General features: G+C 39.2%; 1 pseudogene; it reads right to left on the bottom strand.

Annotated features, from left to right (window-relative positions):
• Nucleotides 1-8,296: 8,296 nt before the first annotated feature.
• Nucleotides 8,297-8,336, bottom strand: LOC112438409 (U7 small nuclear RNA; annotated as a pseudogene).
• Between the last annotated feature and the right edge of the window lie 1,031 nt (nt 8,337-9,367).

The raw sequence follows: 9,367 nt of genomic DNA, 5'->3' as shown, positions 1-9,367 counted from the left end.
GTGACCAAGCTAATGAAAGAAGAGGGATTTTTCAAAAGGTCAACTTTTTCGTCTATTGGCAACCTCCCTCTCTCTGCTGGATCTTTGACATCAGCATTTAACATGTTCAAATCTCTCTTGTTTAATAATAAGAAGAAATAATAAAGCACAAACAGAACCTGGATCAACTTTCTGCCCCAAACCCTAAAGTTGATAGCCACAAATAATCTCTTACTTCTGTCATAGCCCAACATCTCAAAATAATTTTCTATATTCAATAGCACCATCTTCTCCAATTTATTTGTGTTTTTGTTTTTCAAACCATTCTAGTCTGACTCCTGTCTTCACCACGCTATGAAAAGTGCTCTCATTATACTCACTAATAATTTCTGTCACTAAATCTAATGGAAATTTTTCAGCCTCTGTCTTATTTGACCTATCAGCAACATTTAACTGTGTTGACCAAATTATCTTTCTCAAAACTCTTTGTTTCCATGTCTCATCAAACAGTCCACTCTCTGAGAATTATTCTTCCTTTCTGGCCCTTCTCCAGTGAACTTTAACATCTTGGTTTCCCAAGTCCCAGTAATCATTTCCTCTTCTCACTAAGTACACTCTCAGCAGTCTCATCTGCATGGTTATCACTTACTCATTGATGATCCGAACTCCAGCCTGGACCACTCCTTTCAGCTCACTACTTATACATTCAACCTCCTCTCGACATCTCCCTTTACATATCTCAGTGTCAGTGATGTGCTGAAGCCAGCTTACCTTGGCGCCTGGGAGCCCACTGCACGAATCTCTTCACAGCTTCATGTTCAGCACCATCACACTGGTAGGCTGAAATCTGCCATGATGAGAATATTTACATCATGGAAACTGACAAATGCTACCCATTGAGCTTTTTATTTTTTTCTTATTGGAGAGCCTGTTGTTAACAATTTACAAAACAACACTGCTAAGTTTCCACAATTTAATAGTTCCAAACTGAATTTAAACCGTTCCTTTTTCACTCAACTTGGTTTTCTTGCAATGAATCCTAACTTTGTAAATATTGCCACCAAACGTCCAGTTAATAGTTGAGCTTACAACCTCCTTCTATCTTACTCCTATCACCAATGCCTTTTCAGTTTCACAACATAAATATTTCTCAATTTAAAAAATTGATATCTGTCTACATTGCTATTATCAGTCTAATAAATTCACCAAAACTAATAGACTAGTAAATAGTTTTCCTATATCCAAACTCTCAGCTCTCCAGGCCTTCTCTACATGATAGCCAGTGTTTTTAAAAACACAGTTCTGATCATGTCACTCTCTTTCATGTTTTCTCATTGTTTTTAGATAAAGATCAAACTCCTTACCATGGCCTTGAGTCCTTATTTGGCTCACCTTTGCCTTCCTTTCCCAATCTTACATTCCTCTGCCCTTCCCTCCACACTCTAGCAACACTTACCCTCTTTCACTTCATGAAATTCACTGCTTCTGCCATGTCATGGCCCACGCACATGCTATTTCTTCTACCTAGAAGAGGCTTTTCTCCCTTTCTTGTTGTCTAATTAACTTCTATTTATCCTTCAAACCTCAGCTCAACATTCCTTCTCTAAGGCAGGTCTTGATTCACCCCTCAGATTAGGTCTGACATTTAAGTTACATATTCACAGAGCAACACATATCCCCATCTCCCTACTTTCCACAATTGTTAATTTTTTTGAAAAATCATAGAATTATTTGTTTAATGTCTGTTTCTTCCACCATGTACCCTTAAGGGCAGATATTGGGTCTATCTTGTTCAACATTGTATTGTCAGTAGCAAGCACAGTGACTTACACACATAGTAGATGCTCAATAAATATTCAGTGAATACATACACTTTCAATATATGAAGACTATCTTTTTGCTCTTCTTCTCACTTATAGAGAATAATCCAGTGAGTTTCCCCAAGCCAGATTTTGAGATAAGCATAAGCCACAGGGATGGTTTCAGTGCAGCTGTTTCCTACATCTAAAATACAGACAGGTTAGTACTGGAGATAGAGGCACTGTAACTGCCTATGGACCCAGAAGAACATAAATGGAGTTGATTATTCAATTAGCAGTATATTTGACAACCTATGTCCCAGAAATACCATTAAACTCCTGGGCCAAAAACATGGTCACATTATATAACAGAAGTGAATAATAATCCCACACTACATGAATCACATCCAAATAAGTGGAAATGCACCTACTTCTTCCTTCCACAAGACTCCCAGAAAGAACTCACTCAAAATGGAGTGTCATGGGGCATTTCTAGAAAAAATATTCCATCTTCCAATCTAGATATGTATTCTGTATAACCATACCTGTAGGAACTTCCTGTCAATATAAAACCAAGAGAGGTTCTGGAAGGATTTGACAAGTCTGAGCTGTCTGAGTACTTTTGTGCTGAAAAGGGACAGCACCCATCCTGAATGTTGATATTTCGCTTCAGAATTAGCTAGAATCAGATCTATCACATCATTGTCAATAATTCTGGATGTATAACGAAATGATACTAACACTGATAACAACAGTTCTAACAACTTCTATTTCTCATGCTTCACAGACAAGGACCATTCTAAGTGACTTTACACATAGCTGCAGGCTGGGTGAGGTGGCTCATGCCTGTAATCCCAGCACTTTGGGAGGCCAAGCTGGGCAGATCACTTGAGGCCAGGAGTTCGAGACCAGCCTGGCCAACATGGCTAAAATCCGTCTCTACTAAAAATACAAAAATTAGCCGGGCACAGTGGTACATGCCTGTAGTCCCAGGTACTTGGGAGGCTGAGGTACCAGAATCAATTGAACCCAGGAGGCAGAGGTTGCAGTGAGCTGAGATCACACCACTGCACTCTAGCTTGGACAACAGAGAGAGACTCTGTCTACAAAAAAAAAAAAAAAGTGATTTTACATACAGCTACACATTTCATGTGCACAATAGTTCTAGTGGCATTTTCTACTATTATCCCACTTTACAGATGAGTAAACATGCATAAAGAGGTTAAGTTATTGGCTCAAGGTAACTCAGTTTTCCCAAAGTGCACAAATCCAGATGGAACCAGAATTTGAATCCAGGCATGCTTAGTTATGAAGCGCACATTATCAGTACACTATAAGACCTTATCTCTGCTTATCAGAGTTTGAGTTTGGAATAAATGATCTAAGATCAAACAGAGGTTAGTTTGATCAGCCTGCACAATTACTTATGTGAGGAAGAAAGTAGCAATCTTCTAGTTCTACAACTTTTGTGTTACAAGCTGGCATAAAAGGATGTGCATAGCTTGTTTGATTGAATGCTATAATTCCCAGGATCGTTCCTTTCTCTTTCCCTGTGCTCCATTCTTCCCCACCCTGTGGTGTTAGAGTCTGCTATTACAGTGGATGAAAATCAAATGCTTAGACACACAGAAAAATATGGATATGCTGTCCACATGACGCTAACATTAAAATGGCAGGAAATGGAGAAAATGATACTGTGGGCAGCCAGGAGCTCCTCTCCTGACACCTCATGGCAGTGAAAGGCAAGTGTGCACAGTCCTTTGAAGCCTCTTTCTTTCCTTAGTTGAATCATTTCAGGAGTGAACTGCATACATTGTTAAAATATCCAGTGAGAGGTGGAAAGAATGGCACAGTCTTATGGGAGCTTGAAAGGTCTCTGTTCTTCTCGTGCATTTTAAAGTCAGGCTGGCTGTCTTTGGTGTAGTCTTTTCGGCAGGCCAAAATGTTTACGTGTTTTGAAGAAAATGATGCGTGTTCTTCTTTGTAGTTTTGCTAAGCATTTAAAAGCACAAAAGAGGGTCTTTTAAAAATGTAACTGCAATTGAAATGCCTGGAGAACAGAAGCAGCAGAAATGGCTAGTGTAGGCACACTCCAGAGCTTTGAGCATGATGCTCAGACTGAAGGAGGATCAGAAGAACTCACTGGAGTTAACAAAAGCATTATTTATAGAAGCTGCAAAGTGTAAGAAGCTGATAGCCACGCTGGTAGTTAGACACAGTATTTGCTGACTATTTTTCAAATACGTTTTTGATAATAGCTAATGAATCTGGCTAAGGTGGACATTACTTACGGTTCTCAGTTCATTAAAAATGCACACATCTGTGTGTATATATGCTTCATCAAACGTGCATGTGGACTAAATGCATCAGAAGTCCTGCTAAATACTCTCAGAATCACATCTATAAGACAATCATTCCCACATTTTCAAGACTAAGGCCGTGGTGCTTTTCAAATAAGTTTTATTAAGAAATACAGTAAAGAAGCAGGTTTTCTCTTCTTCTGATTTGATGATATGAAATTGCAGGCCCACTCTAGAGTTTTAAGGGAAAGCCCAGTGAATTTTAAGACCTAGACCTCCAGGTTGCAACTATTTCTAGAATTTTACATTTTTTTATTTTCATGCGTTTGTGGTTTCATAAGCAAAATATCCTGCCCCTCATGTCTCATTCACCTGCTCCCAGGAAGAGATAATGCCCTTCCTGTTCACTTTACGTGTTTGTTATGAGGAAGATGGATGCAGATAGCATCGCTCTCTCCTTTCCGCATTTTCTCTGTCTACCTCCCTTCTCTGCCTTGGGCTTTGTCAGTTCCTTTCTCTCTACACTGCATCTCTTTCAGTTCCAAAAATAGATCATTCAATTTAGGAAGAACAATTAACTGGAAAGAAAAAAAATCTCAAGTATGGGGAGGCATTTCAGCTTCTCTATCAGGCATGAAGTAATTGGCAACACCACAGCAGCATCTTTACTGGGGATCCTGTTTCATTATTAAATGTGAGCTTCAGGAAAATCAAGGACTCAGAAAAATTGAACTCACTTCTATAGGTCCCCAACACCTCCCTTGTCAGCTCCAAACATGTCCCAGAACAATGACACAAAGAAGACTTTACTGCTGGGATTTCACCAATGTTTGTACTAGATTTGCTCCATGCAGCGCTCTTGGATAGTTTGCATGATTTCTTACCCAGTAAATATTTATCTTCTCAATACATTGACCTGTCCCTTGAAATTTTTATGTCTAGAGCATTCTAATGGTGCCCAGGGATATTTCACATAACGTTGTAGTCAACTTAGGGCAATGTTTCTCTAAGTGTGATCTTTAGAAATAGCTAAATTAGAATCACTAGGGTCTTTGTTAAAAAAATTCCTAGTCTACTTCTCAAACAGAATATTCAGGTGGTTTTAATGGATTTGAGAAAATGCTAACCTAAGGATTCTTCGTAAAGCATGGCCTAGTTTAGAAAGTTAAAAACCTTTTAAAGCAGTAGTTCTCAACGGAGGGGATTTTGTCTTCTAGACCAAGGTCTACAGATATTTTTGATTGTCAAAGGCAGAAGGGATGTGCGGGTCCTACTGGTATTTAGTGGTCCAGCAACAGTGGTATTAGAGTCCAGCAACAGTGCAAAATGTTTTACAACGTATAGGAGAACTTCCCACAACAAAAAATTATTCAACCCAAAATGTCAATGGCGCTGACTTTGAGAAACCCTGCTATGGAGGGATGGTCATTTCTGATCCCAATCTGGAATCCCCAGTCACTAGACAGATAAAAATTCTTAGAGCCACCTCTGAATTAAACTGATAAGGAAGCTAAAACAAGGAGTAAGTTATTTAGGTATAAAAATAAAGTCAATTGAAAAACCATAGTCTGGTTTTCCAATGACTCCTTTTGAAAACCATACTAATATTATTGGAAGGCGACTGAGAGGAAGGGATGTAAAAAATAACAGAATTGGAAAGAAGAAAATAGCAAATAAGACAAGTCAACGTATTACAGAAAATGAAAAATGCTTGAATCAATGCTATCTCATCTAGGATTCAAGTTTATCTATTCTGTTGAAAGTGTTTAGTTGGTGAAGAAAATGGTCAACGCAGGCCAACAAAAGGCAAGTTGACTTTTAGTGCTGCAACCAGAAAAGGCTCAGGAATGGGAAATACTAGTTACTTCTGAAGGCAGGCTTGGAAGGTGAAGGAGAAGTATTGTGTAAAATTTTGTAGAAGGAAAAGTCTAGCCTGTAGATGTCTGCTATTTAATATGGTTACCACTAGCCACATGTAGCTACTTAAATTATTAAATTAAATTAAATTAAATTTTGGCTGGGCGTGGTGGCTCAAGCCTGTAAGAGGCAGAAGTTGGCAACAGAGTGAGACCCCCATGTCAAAAAACTAAAAATGAAAAGAAAAGAAATTACAAAAAACAGATACAGACTTCAATAATTCCAGAGATTAGAATTATCAGAACCAAAATATTATATACACACACACACAAGTGCACACACACTTGAAGATATATATGTATATTTACACACACACACACATATATATATATACACCCACATACCACATAGTGATGTTTTGGTCAACAAAAACAGGTTGCATAAGCTGGGTGCAGTGGCCCACACCTATAATCCCAGCACTTTGGGAGGCTGAGGCAGGTAGATAGCTTGAGCCCAGGAGTTCGAGACCAGCCTGGCCAATATGGTGAAACCCCGTCTCTACTAAAAACACAAAAATTAGCTGGGTGTGGTGGTGCGTACCTGTAATCTCAGCTACTCGGGAGACTGAGGCAGGAGAATCACTTGAACCCGGGAGGTGGAGGTCATGGTGAGCTGAGATTGCACCACTGCCCTCCAGCCTGGGCGACAGAGTGAGACTCCATCTCAAAAAAACAAAAACAAAAACAAAAACAGATCACATGCATGATGGTAGTCCCGTAAGATTATAACGGAGTTGAAAAATGTCTGTAGCCTAGTGACATCATAGCCATCATAACGTAGTAGCACAATGCAGTACTCATGTCTTTGTGGTGATGGCATAAACAAACCTGCTGCCAGTCCTATAGAAATATAGCACATACAATTACATACAGTTCAAAATACTCGATAATAATAATAAACAATTATGCTAATGGTTTATGTATTTACTATACTATACTTTTTAATCATTACTTTACAGTATACTCCTGCTAATTTTTTTTTTTTTTTAATTAACTGTTAAGGCTGGGTGCAGTGACTCACTCCTGTAATCCCAGCACTTTGGGAGGCCGAGGCAGGCAGATCACGAGGTCAGGAGTTCGAGACCAGCCTGGCCAACATAGTGAAACCCCCGTCTCTACTAAAAATACAAAAAATTAGCGGGGCATGGTGGTGTGCACCTGTAATCCCAGGTACTTAGGAGGCTGAGGCAGGAGAATCGCTTGAATCCGGGAGGCGGAGATTGCAGTGAGCCAAGATCGGGCCACTGCACTCTAGCCCCGGCGACAGTGCAAGACTCCACCTCAAAAAAAAAAAAAAAAATTAACTGTTAAACTGCTTCAGGCAAGTCTTTCAGGAGGTATTCCAGAAGAAAGCATTGCTATTATAGGAGATGATAGCTCCATGTGTATTGTTGCCCCTGGAGACCTTCCAGTGGGACAAGACATGGAGGTAGAACCAGTGATTCTGACCCTGTGTAGGCCCAGGGTAATGTGTGTGTTCATGTCTTAGCTCTTAACAAAAAGTTTAAAAAGTGAAAAAATTAAAAATAGAAAAAAGTGTATAGAATAAGGATATATAGGAAGAAAATATTTTTGTACAACTATACAATGTGTTTGTGTTTAAACTAAGTGTTATTACAAAAGAGTCAAAAAGCTAAAGAAAATTTAAAAGTGTATAAAGTTGAAAGTTACAGTAAGCTATGGTTAATTTGTTATTGAATAAAGAGAATTTTTTTTTCTTTTTGAGACAGAGTCTAACTCTGTCACCCAGGCTGGAGTGCAGTGGTGTGATGTTGGCTCACTGCAGCCTCTGCCTCCTGGGTTCAAGTGATTCTCCTGCCTCAGCCTCCCGAATAGCTGGGACTACTGGCACATGCAACCACACCCAACTAACTTTTATATTTTTGGTAGAGACAGGGTTTCACTATGTTGGCCAGGCTGGTCTTGAACTCCTGAGCTCAAGCGGTCTGCTGTCTCGGCCTCCCAAAGTGCTGGAATTACAGACATAAGCCATCATGTCCAGGCTTTTTTAAACATTTTCTTCTAATAGAGACAGGGTCTCACTATGTTTGTGGCCCAGGCTGGTCTCAAACTCCTGGGCTCAAGCTATATAACCCTGCCTCAGGCTCCCAAAGTGCTGGGGTTACAGGCATCAGTCACTGTGCAAGGCAATTTATTTTATTGTGCTCCATAATTTATATTTATAATACAACAGTATTTTAAATGTACTAAATACTACAAAATAATTTATTTTTATTTTCTTTTATTTTTTAGGGGCTTTCCAGCAAAAAAAAAAAAAAAAAAAAACAAAAAAAAAACACCTGAAGGCCTGATAGACAAATTCTAAAAGAGCTGTAACACTATAAAATAATTTTTAAGACACTAAATTATTTCCAATCTAGAATTCTATACTCAACCAAACTGTCAATCAAGTATGAGGGTAACAATCGAGAATAAATATATAGATATATAAGACAGCCAAAAATTTCCTTCCCATGTACTCTATTAATATTAGGGACTAAGCTAAGAAACAGGAAAATTTGGGATCCAGGAAACTGAGGATCCTAGCCAAGGGAGGCAAAGATAGTGTCCAGGATATGGTAGGGAGGAGTTTCAGGATGTCAGCTTGAAGCCACAGTACAGATTGGAGCAGAAGTATGGAGAGTTCAAAGAAATATATTTTCAATAAGCAATTAGAACTAATGGATTACATGATGCATTTGATCCTGTGGAACGGCATTTAGAGTTCTGTAAGGTTCAGAAACATTAGTGATAGGTACAAAGAAAACAAAATTTTTAAAGGACAACTACTAATTGCAGATTTTTTTTTTAAGTACAGAGAAACGAAAACATACTATTAGATCACAAGACTTAGCTGTAAGAAATATTTACATATAAGGCCAGGAGCAGTGGCCCACTCCTGTAATCCCAGCACTTTGGGAGGCTGAGGCAGGAGGATCGCCTGAGCTCAGGAGTTTGAGGACAGCCTGGGCAAAATGGCAAAACCCCAGCTCTACAAAAAATACAAAAATTAGCTGGGTGTGGTGGCACACACCTGTAGTCCCAGCTACTCGGGAGACAGAGGTGGGATGATTGCTTGAGCCCAGGAGGTAGAGGTTGCACTGAGCCGAGATTGCATCACTGCACTCCAGCCTGGGCAACAGTTGAGACCCTGTCTCAAAAAAAAAAAAAAAAAGAAAAAAGAAAACAAAAGAGAAAAGAAAAGAAAGAAAAGGTGGGGGGAGGGGAGAGGAGAGGAGAGGAGAAGAGAGGAGAAGAGAAGAGAAGAGAAGAGAAGAGAAGAGAAGAGAAAAGAGAAGAGAAGAGAAGAGAAGTAAGGACTATGTACTGATTAAAACAGAAAATATGCTAGAGCTGTATTGGAAGGTTGGGG

This window comes from Pan paniscus, chromosome 1 (genome assembly GCF_029289425.2).
Source record: "Pan paniscus chromosome 1, NHGRI_mPanPan1-v2.0_pri, whole genome shotgun sequence".
In the NCBI taxonomy this organism is placed as follows: domain Eukaryota; kingdom Metazoa; phylum Chordata; class Mammalia; order Primates; family Hominidae; genus Pan; species Pan paniscus.
This window is presented reverse-complemented; position numbering and strand designations above follow the sequence as displayed.